The sequence below is a fragment of the Melanerpes formicivorus genome, unplaced genomic scaffold (genome assembly GCF_026170545.1).
Source record: "Melanerpes formicivorus ecotype bairdi unplaced genomic scaffold, bMelFor1.0.p_v2 SCAF_19, whole genome shotgun sequence".
NCBI classification, from domain to species: Eukaryota; Metazoa; Chordata; class Aves; order Piciformes; family Picidae; genus Melanerpes; species Melanerpes formicivorus.
Genome location: NW_027142371.1, coordinates 10,115,017 through 10,128,522, shown reverse-complemented (window position 1 = coordinate 10,128,522; position 13,506 = coordinate 10,115,017).

Here is a 13,506-nt window from a genome sequence, read left to right as displayed (position 1 = left end):
CCTTCTTCATCGAACTGGTTTACATGGATGCTAGTGTGGGATTCAACAAGTGCAGAAGAGCACTGAGGAGTGGAGAAGCAGAGGACAAAGAAACTGTAGTTTTGCCATGTTAGCCAGTGCAGCTCCAGCACAAACGAGGCTTCTGCATCAGTATATTGTAGCTTATTGGTTATCATAATGAGACAAAGTGTCTTTATCCATTTCCCCATAATAAGCACGGTCTGCATCCCAGGGTATGGCCTAGGAATGGTATTACATGTCTCCTACCCCCAAGAAAACTCTTATCTTCTTTCTGCTGTGTCCTCAAGTCTGAATGCTACCACAAAATATGTATGTTTTAGTTTACCCAGACTCTAACCAGTAAGGCTATTTCTTAAAGAACAGTTCAAGCTAAAAACATACAGGAATTTAAATCATGTCTATGGTGTAGCATGAGAACTGGGAGTTGTGATATTCCCTATCTTACATCTTGTATCTGTTTTTATCCATCTGTGTCAATGAAAGCACAGAGGGATCCAACAACTCCAGCTATAGTTGGTGAGAGCTGTAGGTACAAATAAACCCCAGTTTTTCTCTTTAGTATATACAACATATGGAGCAGTGCTGAGGTCAGGAGAATTATTTCTTCATGTTCTGTGGGTAGGTTTCTGATAGTGGCTTTCTTTTTTTCAGTGTTTCAAGCTTTAAAAGAGTTATGACATTATTGTTTCATTCTAGATTGCCTTGATTGAGATCAAAGTTCAGGGGTTGTATTATGTTACCCAAAGATTGCTTTGCTCCTGTTGTTTTCAAAGAATTGCATGGATCTGTACTGAGCAGCTTAGGGAGCAGTAAGCCTTGACTTCACTCTTGCTAGTATTAATGAAAATCAGGAAGAAAACAGTGAAACACAATTAAGCTTGTGTAAAAGAGAAGAGACTCCAGCCCACACAATTCTTCATTGTTTTTCTACTTCATTATTTACAGAATGCCTAAAAGGAGGAAGTTACAATAAAGATGTTGTTTCAAACTGTTTCCATTGTTATTTCATCTTTCACTTGCTCCTGCCTTTCAGGCCAGTGACTTTCAGGGTAATTCTGACTTCAATGCCCTTTATACTTATCATATAACTCCACAAGGGAGTTATTATATGCAGTGGATAATTAAGCATCTTTGCTGATGGTAGTCTTTGACTATGGCAAGATTCTTACAGTACTAGTCTTATTTTCTGAACAATTCTGTCATTTGCTAATTAGAATCTGGCCTTAAGGTCTTAAGAAACATTTTCCTGAACTCATCTTATTATCCAAAACTTTTCTGTGTGCTTTCCTAGCCATCATATAGCAGTTAATTGCTAATGTATATATTCAATTACAAGAGAAGCTTTCTCCTAAGTGAAGAGTCCTCTCCTGTTGACCTCTTTCCTGCTATGAAATTGGAACTTGTTGCCCTGAAAAGGGCAGAGAAGCAACTTGTCAAAGAGGACAGTATTCTGTTGTTATTTTAGTGTTTGTAAACTTAATTCTGAGGATGCTGTGTGTGAATGTCCTGAAACCTCCTAGGTAGGAGCCACCGCAAATTGAGAGTTATGCACAGCTGAGATGTGTGCCTTCAAATATAAGATCACTCCAAGGTGGAATCATGATTTGGAAGCTGCAGAGCAAAATTCAGGCAAATGGAGTAAGATTTAGAGCTTAACTGTGTCAAAATTCTATACTGTTTCATTTTACTCACATGGAATTTCCCTGTAAAGCTAAAGCACTACTCGAGTATTTAAAATTAAGAACACAATTAAATTCTTTTCTGGATTCTAGCCAGACTGCTCAGCAACTTGCTGTATTATCCCTCTGGAGAGCAGTTAGTTTGTCTTTTGAAAGCCAATTTGTCCACCCTTAATGAATTACTTCTTGCCTCTGTCCTGTGTTTTATTTCATTGGTTTTTACATAGACTTTTATGAGACAAAACGACCATCCTGCCACCCTTGAAACACTTCTGACAACCCAAATATTCAGCCCAGGGTAGCACTGAATCCAAATTCATGGCGTAATCAAGATCCATAACGTTACCTCAGGAGTACAAAGTGTGAAGTGCATAATCACACTGTCTTTGCCAAACTTGAAAAAAAAAAATGAAAACACAGAAAATTGCAGCTTAGGAAGATGAGAAGGGAAATAAGACAGCCACCATCCCAACTTCATCACAATTCTGTGTTTTTGTTCTGTTCTATGAAAATACAAAACACAAGAGAATATGAAGAAAAATCATCACTAACAGGCTTATATACTTCATAAACACATACCTAAGAGAAATTCAGCTCTGCAAACAATCTGCCTGTGACTGACAAAACATTTATTAAATCAAACAAGATGCTCTTGGCACTTCCAAACAGAATGAAATGAGAGGAGAAAGGATGAAGTGAAGCACTTGGGCCTAGTAAAAATGTTTGAGGCGAAGAAAGCAGAAACACACAAGCCACAGGGTTGTCTAAATGTTATTTTTCTTCATTGTCTAGTAATTCAATTTGCTTTAACACAGGCATAAAAACTGTCTTACCCACTAATTATTTTTCACAACACAATACAATACACGCTGTATAGTTCTTGGTTCACCCCTTCCCTTCCTCACTGTACTGAAATCTCTGACAGTTACCAGAGATATCAATGCATTTTCAACAGCAAAAAGAGTTTAGACAAAGTAGAACACCTTTGCAACTAGCAACTATCTATAAACTCAGTCTATCAAGAGGTCAGTTAAGCCTCTGAAGCACCAGAGAATCAAATAAAACAATCGGAAAACCTGTCCCACCACAGCAGCAAAAATTAAGCTCTTCCTTTCCATCTCACTAGGTACCCTTCTGCTGCAGAGACTGCATTGGGGACATTAGAAAGAGAGCTTCCCATCTGGCTGGAGTGATCACAGAGATCTGAGAGCCTGAAAGGCTCTTGGGGAAGTTACAGGAAAAACAAAGGGGAATCAGGACGTGAGTGAGGTATTTAAACAGCTAAACCAGTCCCTCTGTCTGATTTAAAATGAGGCTTATAATACAGCTGTTTGTTTTTATACCTCCAGTTCTCCTACCTGATCATTATCAGACTGCTAAAGTTGGTGAGAAGCACTCATCTGCAGTTTAATCTGAGATTAACAACTTTGTAGCTCAGGCAAACTGGCAAAAGAATGACGACACAGTTCCATATCTTTTAGCTTCTTAAAAATTGCTGCTTGGCTTTCTATGAAGTAATTCCACCACATGATATATTTTTCAGGAGAGGCATGTCAAATCAATAGTAGCGACTCACATTCTGTCAAAACAAGGAAACATTTTGCTTGCATTACAGCAATGGAGCAACTTGCTGAAACACCATCTGAAACAGAAGGCTCCAGCTCATCAAATCTACTTTGTATTCATTGTATGCATGAATACTCCTCGTAACAACAAAAAATAGCCTGTGGCTATGAAGAACGTACAAGATGGCAAGGCAGATTTGATCCTTTTACTCACTACCTGACTTATGGTGGAAAGACAAAGCAGATGTTGTAAAGACCATATACAAGATCTTACACCATGCCTACAGTCTAGAAGAACTGGATGCTTGGATGCAGATGGACAGCATTGCCTCTCGCTGTTTCATAACTTTGTCTCTCCTAATTGGATATATCTGGTCACCTGCAAGAGTTTTATTTGACAGCCTTTAGAATTAGCTGTGCCAGGAAAACTGCTGTAGGAAGCGTTAGGAGTGTCCATAGCTGAAATGGAGACTCTAATACTGAATGACATTTTGTATTTTTGGCACAAAAATGGCACTTAGTTATTTTAAGCTATCACATTGCACCATGCAATGGCAGAGGGAGCCAAGATGATAAAATACCAGCTACAAATTCTAAGGTCTGTTCTCTCCATCTATTTTTAGGCATCCAAGTTCCTATCAGCTCTTATACCATTACTAGGGGAAATAACATGACAGACCAACAATTCAGTGGAGGGACTTAGAGCAGCCTGTCAAGCTCAGGCTGTCAGAAAGACCCAGTTTGTTGGTATTAAGATTACTAGCAAGGCAGATGACCTGAATGCAGTTCAAAAGGCAAAAAAGAAATCACCTACCAAATAACCAAAGGAAAGTAATTGCAAGAGAGGTTTGTAGGAAAGAAAGTACTGATGAGTTTACCACCTTCTCCCTATCTTCAGTCACCAAAAGAAAATCGAAGTAATGTTCAGGTTATTGAATTCTATACAGACTTCCCTCAGATGGAGACTAAATAGCTGAAAAGTTACTCTGGAATTCTACTTTTGAAGTTTCTAAAATCAGACAATTTCATAATTGGATCTCCAATACCTGTGATCAGCTGTGACACTTGCTGTGAATCTGAAACACACATTTTTGAGTGAACAAGAGGAAAAGTTTTTAAGAGGTTAGCAATAAAATAAAAGGAAGGAAATTGCTCTCAACCTCCCTCAAAAATTGTATCTATTTAAAAGTTCTGGCTATGCCTCAGCACATGTACACATAACCTTTAATACCTTCATTGTTAAGATTTGCCAGTTAACAGCACTTTCTTCTCTGCCTTTTATAGACAGGGAACTGTACAGAGCAAGCCTGACTAACTTGTTCAGTGTCATAGAGGGATCATGTATTGGAGCCAAGAATTAAACTTTGTTCTCATAGCTCACAAATAAATGCCATTGTTCCTGAGTTCTTTAGATAAATAGCATTTAACAGAAGAAAAGAGGAGGCAAGGGAAGAGGAGTATTGTACCAGTAGCGATAAAGAATTGGAAGTTTTAGCAGGAACAAAACTCAATACAATCTAATGTAGGAAAATACTATTAGAGAGTTTTTGTAGATATATCAATTTGGCCACTTATTATTTCTAATTCCACATTTAAATGGAAAAACAGATCATGTTTTTAATAGAAAACAAACCAAATCTAATATTAGTCATTTCCAAATAAAGCTGGAAGTGATATAGGAATGTATTATAGAATAGAATAAACCAGGTTGGAAGAGACCTTCAAGATCATCGCGCCCAACCTATCATCCAACACCACCTAATCAACTAACCCATGTAACCAAGCACCCTGTCAAGTCTCCTCCTGAACACCTCCAGTGAGGGTGACTCCACCACCTCCTCTGGCAGCCCATTCCAATGGGCAATCACTCTCTCTGTGTAAAACTTCCTCCTGACCTCCAGCCTGAACTTCCCCTGGCGCAGCCTGAGACTGTGTCCTCTTGTTCTGGTGCTGGCTGCCTGGGAGAAGAGACCAACCTCTGCCTGTTTACAACTCCCCTTCAGGTAGTTGTAGAGAGCAATAAGGTCACCCCTGAGTCTCCTCCTCTCCAGGCTAAGCAGCCCCAGCTCCCTCAGTCTCTCCTCATAGGGCTTGTGCTCCAAGCCCCTCACCAACTTCATTGCCCTTCTCTGGACTCGTTCCAGCAAGTCAATGTCCTTCATAGCATTTAAAAGAAAGCTCTTCAAACTCTAGCATTTAAAAGAAAGCTCTTCAAACTCTGTCCATTTTAAAATGTTAATTTTAAAATGTGAGTTCCACCCTACCTACACACATTTGTTACATTATCACTTATAGAATGATAAAAGCTAATCAGTTAGGAACTGCCCTGTAAGCATTCATGGTTGAAGAGAGTCGTTTTCAACTTGAAATAATCAATAACTTAGTTTTGATCAATTCTAATTCCTATGCAAATCAATTCTGTAATCCTAGTCCATCTATTAACTGAAGCCCAGAGTGAATAAACTTGATTGTTCAAGTAGTCTAAATTAAATTCAGGCCCATAACTTGATGTTAAAATGAAAATTACTCATGATGGCCTAAAGCTGATAGACGTCCTCAGTCACTTAGATACCAGATGTCTGGCCCACTGATAACATCAGAAATACTGAGATCCTGAGAGTCTACCCAATATCCAAGGAGAAACTAAGCAGCACAGTGGGTGATGGGATTTTGATGTCTTGACAATTTTTTAAAAGGTATTTTCTGCAATATGGTAATTTCCATCAGAATACTGTTACACAGGGTTTATTTATTTATGCATACCACACATTCACGTCTGTCAGGAGACATCTGCACAGAGATTATTTTAGTGGGTATGCTATAGTATCCTTCCAAATGATACCTCTTTTACCGGTGTTGAAACACAATCAGCATAGCTTCTGACACTTTAAAGTCATCCTAATTAGCACAACCTTCTTAAGCAGTTAATTTCTGCTCTTGAATGTATTTGTAGTATGGCTGTTATATGGCTTAAGGAAAAGTACTATAGAAATCTACAACCTGGCCATTCTTCAGTTTTCTCCTCCAGCAAATATATTCTGTTAGCTTCCTCATTATTCATCGGTTATATTCTCTGCTCTAACATAATTCACACAGATTGGTTTACGTTTGTCATCATCTTGGACTTCTACAAATAAAATCCTTCACAGATAGTAAATGTTACCACTGATGTATGTTCACTAAACAAGCATTGCAAATGACCAGTGAGGAAGGGAGTACACACACCCAGAGTAAGAGACAAGAAAAGAACACAGAAGCAATCCTGTGCACTTTTGTCCTTAATTCACAATAAAGATCATAAAACCCTCACAAAAACAAAATAACAATCCTGAATATCTAGAAGCTGACACTGACAGACTACATGAAATCTTCCCTCTGGTTCTTGCTACCTCTCCTTTAATTTAGTTGTAAATTAGCTTGGAATAAATTCTAGATTCTCCAAATGTGTCTTTAAAAGAGTATAACATAGCGGGGGGAAAAAAATCTGCTTAGAAATAATCTGCATGTAAGGCTGCATTGTTCAAAGAAGAATTCTTCCAAGCCGTACTCTGACTACACGTCCCCATGAGAGAGATCCCCGTTCATCATCTAAAAGGCTGTAATTAATTGGGGAAAAAATAACTGAAGGCGATTACTGGGAAACACATGGGAGGTGAGATAGACGATTAAATTTATTTCCAAGAGGAGTTGTAGAAAGTATTACATTTCCCTGTCCAAATAACCTTAGTTAATATACATTGATCAACTACTGCTTCAGTTATAGGCACGGCTTACCGGTTTATCAGCATCTCAAGGTTTTGTGTCAATTGCTCTGACATGTTCTCAATAAATATAATAATAACAAAAGGACAAAAAAAAAAAGAAAAGGAGAGATCCATCTTTCAGTGACTACTACCACCTCAGTAGATCAATACGTGGTATAATGCACTTATCGTTTGAGAAACAGGAATCTTTTTATGGCAATAAAGCTTTAGTGTTTTAGGTTTAATTTAGATCATCTGTGGCAGACCCAGGAGTTCTCAGACCGGTGAAGAAAACCACAAAAGTTAGCCAAAATAACTGTGGAAAAATAGTTGTGAGCTCAAGTGAAAACTTCCAGCTTTTGTGTGGGTTTGAGATTTGTGTCCAGATTTTCCCCTCTCTATTCCTAAGGGGTCGGATTCTTATTTTACTGAGAGGTGGAATTCTGTCCAATAAATAAAACACAGCCATTAAAGTGTTGCTTTTCCTAGCTGGGTCTATCCTGTATTTGGGAATCCAAAATTCTCCTTTCTCAAAGGCAAAAAAATCAAACGCATTTCTTTTTGGTGGGAGGGTTGATACTCCTTGCAATTTGATCTAGTGGCACTGGCTGTCGTTATTATGCCTATAGCTATTTATTTTTGTAACTATGACTATATCTATATGGTACTTTTTATTTGGAAGTCCCCAAGCAACAACCAATTATTGATTTTTCCAACTTGAGTGAGAAATGAGTTATTAAACCCTTTTGACATATATGGAAGCTAAGAAACATGAGGGTTAAAAAAGTTTCCCCAAATAAGTAGTTGACAAATAAAATCCAGGTCGTTTTAATATTGTAGCTCACTCAGCATTTTTATAGAGCAATAAATGAACCATTTTTTCCCTGTAAAGATAAATTTAGCTCATTTTTCCTGATTAGAGTAAACATTGATAGCTGCTGTCTGTCTGTGCTGAACAGTGATCTGAGTATTCCTGTCTGTATTTGGCAATTAACACAGAATAACAACCAGGTTTTAAGAGTTAAATATGTGTAATTCACTTTGAACCCATGAGCTGACTGCAAAGGCTGGAAGGAAGCGTAGGAATAAAAAGTATATATAGATTGTTCATGAAAAAAGAAGATGATATAAAATACACTCAACTTTTCTCTCACCCAAGGACTGGAATTTATATAGGGCATATTTCAGGGAAAGACTGTGGCTGTATTTTATATTTGGCTGTGCAACCACAGCAATACTAATCTTTGGCACAGGGGAAAAGTGTCATGCCAGACAAACTCCAGCTGTCCACTCCGCCTGTCACTTCCTTCAACTTCAAGTTTGTAGCAGAGGGATGGAGGGCTGTGTGACCATGTTAGCGAAGACTCAGCAGTGAGTACCCAAGGGAAATGAGTAGGACAGGAGTTTGTTGAGTAGGGAGGAGGGAATGGGCAGAAGGGGACAAGCAAATTAGAAATGAGAAAAATGATAGGAGAGGGTAGGATGGGCAGAAAACAAAAGCCTGGCAGGGAATGGAAAAGGAATAAGAAATACAGAGGAAAAAGCCACAGGATGTCCCTCAGGGATATTTGGGTTCTTTTTTTTGGAGAAGAGGAAGTTGATATACATTTGTTTTCAAATGTCCTCAGTGTGCAGGTTCTTTTAAGGTAAATCTAGCTGGCTCTCAGTGGGCTGCCATGCCACTCTGAAAATATTCCCCTCTCCAGAGAAATGACATCAAGACATGCATGATGGACTCCACCTGATGTCATCAGCTATGGCTTTAAGCCATGTAACTCTCAAGAATGGCAGAGCTAAAATTTGTGGAAGGCTATTCGATGAGCAGAGAGAGTTTCAGCAGAGACATTTACCTCTTGAATGGGAGATTATCTCTTTCTATCCTTAAGTACACACATGTACAGGTGAATGAATCCTAAAAATCACCACACTTAGGTGTTCTGAGTTCATTAACATACAGAGAAACACCAGAATTTTAGGTTTGGATTCACTTGTAGAGCCTTGGTACCATGTTCATGAAAATCTGTTTTCTAGATCTTTCTCTAATTGGATAGAATAATCATGAACTGCTGACCAGAAAAAAAATGGTGTGAGCACAGAGGTGAAGGCGCAGGTAACAACAACCTGACTTTGTTCTTGCGTGCACACAAAGAAAGGAATCAAGAACAAGTAATTGATGTTGAAAGATATAGTTAATTGAATATGGCAAGAGCTAGCATGTAAAATACTACACTACCTGACATCTTTTGGGTCTCACATCAGAAAGCCCAGGGCCTCAGTGCTCACCTGAGCTGACGACATTGCTCACCTCAGCAAGGAAGTCTGGCATACTTTCTGGTAGTGTAGTCATGATGAATAGTAGAGATAAGGCAATATCAATTTCCAGTCTGTGAAGAGTGACTTGTAGCATTTTCATAGTCTGTAGATGAGTTTCTGTGGTTAGGAAGCTGGAAGAGATTTTTGATATGGGTGTTCTTATGCTTAGTTACAGCAGACCTCCTTCAAAGACATAATTTCTTTGTTAGAAGAAAAAAAAAGCCCTTTGAAAATACATGTTCACTTGGTATATTCGGCATAAAATATTTCTCAATTCTTTTTTTTCCATATGTTGAGATAGAGATGGATGTAACATCTATCCACATTTGAGGGCATCTTCATCCAGAGATAATGGAACAAGAAGCCCAAAGATTCTCTTTCCCCTGAACTTCTTATCAGTGATACTGCAGCTGGTCTTGAGAAAGAAAAAAAGGGGGGGGGAGAGGAAAGTAATAAAAAATATGTACTTGGCTTTGAGAGTTAAACCAATGAATGTTCCTTTGCAGCTTAGTCTACTACTTTCTATTTCTCTTGGATTGATAAAACTTTGGTCTATAATTAAGGGCCTAAGAGTATCATCCCAGTTTTCAGAGGTCTGGAGTATACTGCTGGATGCTCTTTTGGGAAATTTTTAATTGCCTTCCAATCTTTTGTCATAAGTTTTATGTCCTATACCACTGAAAATAGTTGTGTTTTTTCAGTGATATAGGACATAGTTTATTTTCAGTTTAGATTATTTATTAATATAGAAAATTATTTATTAGTACTGTGTCCAGTTCTGGGCCCCTCAGTTTAAGGAGGACATCGAGACACTTGAACGTGTCCAGAGAAGGGCAACAAGGCTGGTGAGAGGCCTTGAGCACAAGCCCTATGAGGAGAGGCTGAGGGAGCTGGGATTGTTTAGCCTGGAAAAGAGGAGGCTCAGGGGTGACCTCATTGCTTTCTACAACCACCTGAAAGGTGGTTGTAGCCAGGAAGGAGTTGGTCTCTTCTCCCAGGCAAGCAGCACCAGAACAAGAGGACACAGTCTCAAGCTGCACCAGGGGAAGTTTAGGCTCGAGGTGAGAAGAAAGTTCTCCACCGAGAGAGTCATTCGTCATTGGAATGGGCTGCCCAGGGAGGTGGTGGAGTTGCCGTCCTTGGAGGTGTTCAAGAGGAGGTTGGACGTGGCACTTGGTGTCATGGTCTAGTCATGAGGTCTGTTGTGACAGGTTGGACTCTTTGATCTTTGAGGTCTCTTCCAACCTTAGTGATACTGTGATATGCAATATTTAGTGGTGGTTGGTTTTGTTTTGTTTTCCAGGAAGGGTCCTCTGCCTTCAGTTGAGCTTTGGTTTACCTTCTTAGAACTCCATTTTAACTTTTCCACATTTGCAGATTTTTTTCTTCCACTATTTTATCAACTAATCATACATTGATATGTGATGAAACTCAAAGGAACAAATTACATAACCCTATTTAAAATATTAAAATGACAGTCAAGATCCAAATAAATCTACTTTTTGGTTCAAAAGAAAGCAGGATGTTGTACTTCCATAATATTTCTGTATTGCTGTTCTCCTATCCAGCAGGCTAGAGACTAATCTTAAAGGAGCTAACGACCAGCCCCATGGGCTTTTTTTCACAAAGGAACACAATAGACTGAACAATACTTGAACAGAGAGTCACAAATGCAATGCAGAGATCAATCTGTCTCATTCAAAACAGCTAATCCAGACTATAGGACTACATTACAATCACACATTTTTGCCGAGATAATGACAAGTAAGTCTCTCAATATTTTTAACTTCCAGTATGCTTTGGTGTCCACAGTTAGTTTTCAATAGCTCCATAAAAACCCCAAACTAAATGGCTCTTTTCAGTGGTGCTTTAATTAAAATATCAGGATGGCATCCAGAATATTTTTGCTAATTTAGGACATGTTCACAGTGCTTTTAGGGAATTTCATTAAAACTCACTGCAGGTGTATTAAATACTTTGCAGTTTTATTTTTATCTCTTTGTTTTCTCTGAGTGATGTTTCAAGGGCATACCAGAAACATACTAAATCATAAAAGACTCCATTCAGCAAAATTAAGCTTCTCCAGTGCTGAGTAATTAAAACTCTGCAGGCTTCCATGGCTCTGTACTGAGCTTAATCCTGAGTGAAATTCAAAATCAGAAAAAAAAAATAAATAAAATCTGTTTACCACCATTACAGAAAGTCTTCATTAGCTTTGCAACCTTGACCCTATTCTCAAAAAGGGACCAGAGGGACCTTGACAGGCTGGAGAGGTGGGCACAGGCCAACCTCATGAAGTTCAATAAGAGCAAGTGCAGGGTCCTGCATCTGGGTCGAGGCAATCCCAGGCACAAATACAGGCTGGGCAGTGACTGGCTGGAAAGTAGCCCTGAAGAGAGAGACTTGGGGGTGCTGGTGGACAAAAAGCTCAACATGAGCTCTCAGTGTGCACTTGCAGCCCGCAAAACCAATCAGATCCTGGGCTGCATCAGGAGAAGTGTGGCTAGCAGGTCGAGGGAGGTGATCCTCCCCCTCTACTCAGCTCTGGTGAGACCCCACCTGGAGTACTGTGTCCAGTTCTGGAGCCCCTATTACAAGAGGGATGTGGAGGTGCTGGAACGTGTCCAGAGAAGGGCCACAAGGATGATCAGAGGGCTGGAGCACCTCTTCTATGAGGACAGACTGAAGAAGTTGGGGCTGTTCAGTCTGCAGAAGAGAAGGCTCCGAGGTGACCTAATTGTGGCCTTCCAGTATCTGAAGGGGGCCTACAGGAAGGCTGGGGAGGGACTTCTCAGGATCTCAGGTAGTGATAGGACTAGGGGGAATGGAATGAAGCTGGAGGTGGGGAGATTCAGGCTAGATGTGAGGAGGAGGTTCTTCACCATGAGAGTGGTGAAACCCTGGAATGTGTTGTCCAGGAAGGTGGTCGAGGCCCCGTCCCTGGGGGTGTTTAAGAGCAGGCTGGATGAGGCTCTGTCCAGCCTGATGTAGTGTGGGGTGTCCCTGCCCATGGCAGGGGGGTTGGAACTGGATGATCCTTGTGGTCCCTTCCAACCCTGAATGAAACTATGAAACTATGAAACTATGAAAAAGGCATTAGGAAGTCTCATACTGTTAACACAACAAGGGAAGACGGTCCAGTAGTCAGTGCGCTGCCCCAGCCTTCAGAAGATAAAATGCTCTGGCTTCAAGTGGCAGCTACACACATTGTGGTTGGCCTTTCCTTTCTCTATATCCTAACTCCTAGTTGTCAAAATTAAATTGGCAATATATTGCTAAGTTAAAGAATGCCAAAAGGCCTGTAACTCTGTAACCCCTTGAAAAGAGGGGAAAAACAGATAAATAAACAAACAAAACCCCCATGGCTTTGATATATTTATGACATATCTAAAAAATCGCTTCATATTTACCATAAGGACCTAGCAGCTAAAGGAACAGAGTTCTATTCTGTCAAAATAAAGTAATGCCAAGGAACACAAATAGTTAATAATTTTCCTTGCAAATTGGATGTGGTAAAGTGACTGTGTTTATCATAAAGCATCTTTTATATCTTTCTGTGGCTTTCTATAGCTTCAGTGTTGCCAATTCTACAAAATGAATGTGTAGACAGAGCAAAAAGCCATTGCATAAAGTTAATATAGCTTAGCCTCCTGCAATATATGAAAACACCCACAAATTTCCTTTCACAGTTTTTCATTTCTCCAAGTCTAAATTAAACTTCCAACATCATACACCGCATAGAGCCTGGAGCTTCCACTAATAACATGATTCCACAGGAAGGAGCAATTGTTTCTCAAGAAATGGTTGTGAAGCAAACAGAGTGGTGATGAGTTTGCCAAGGAAGACCATGGTAGAACTCAGCCATTTTTCCATGCTGTATCCTGCTTTGCATCCTTATGCCATGTAAAACATCCATAATCTACCTATGTTGCCAAAAATGTGCAACTACAACAAAAGAAAACAAAAAATCCCTTGCTTCTCACACATTCAGTAGGTCTTAGTGAAGCCCAAATTAAGTGATGGACACAGTTTAATGCAAATCTGCCTTTGGGTATTCTGTCACCTGTAGTCATACAGCTACCTGAAGGGAGGTTGTAGCCAGGTGGGGGTTGGTCTCTTCTCTCAGGCAACCACCAACGGAACAAGAGGACACAGTCTCAAGATGCACCAGGGGAGGTTTAGGCT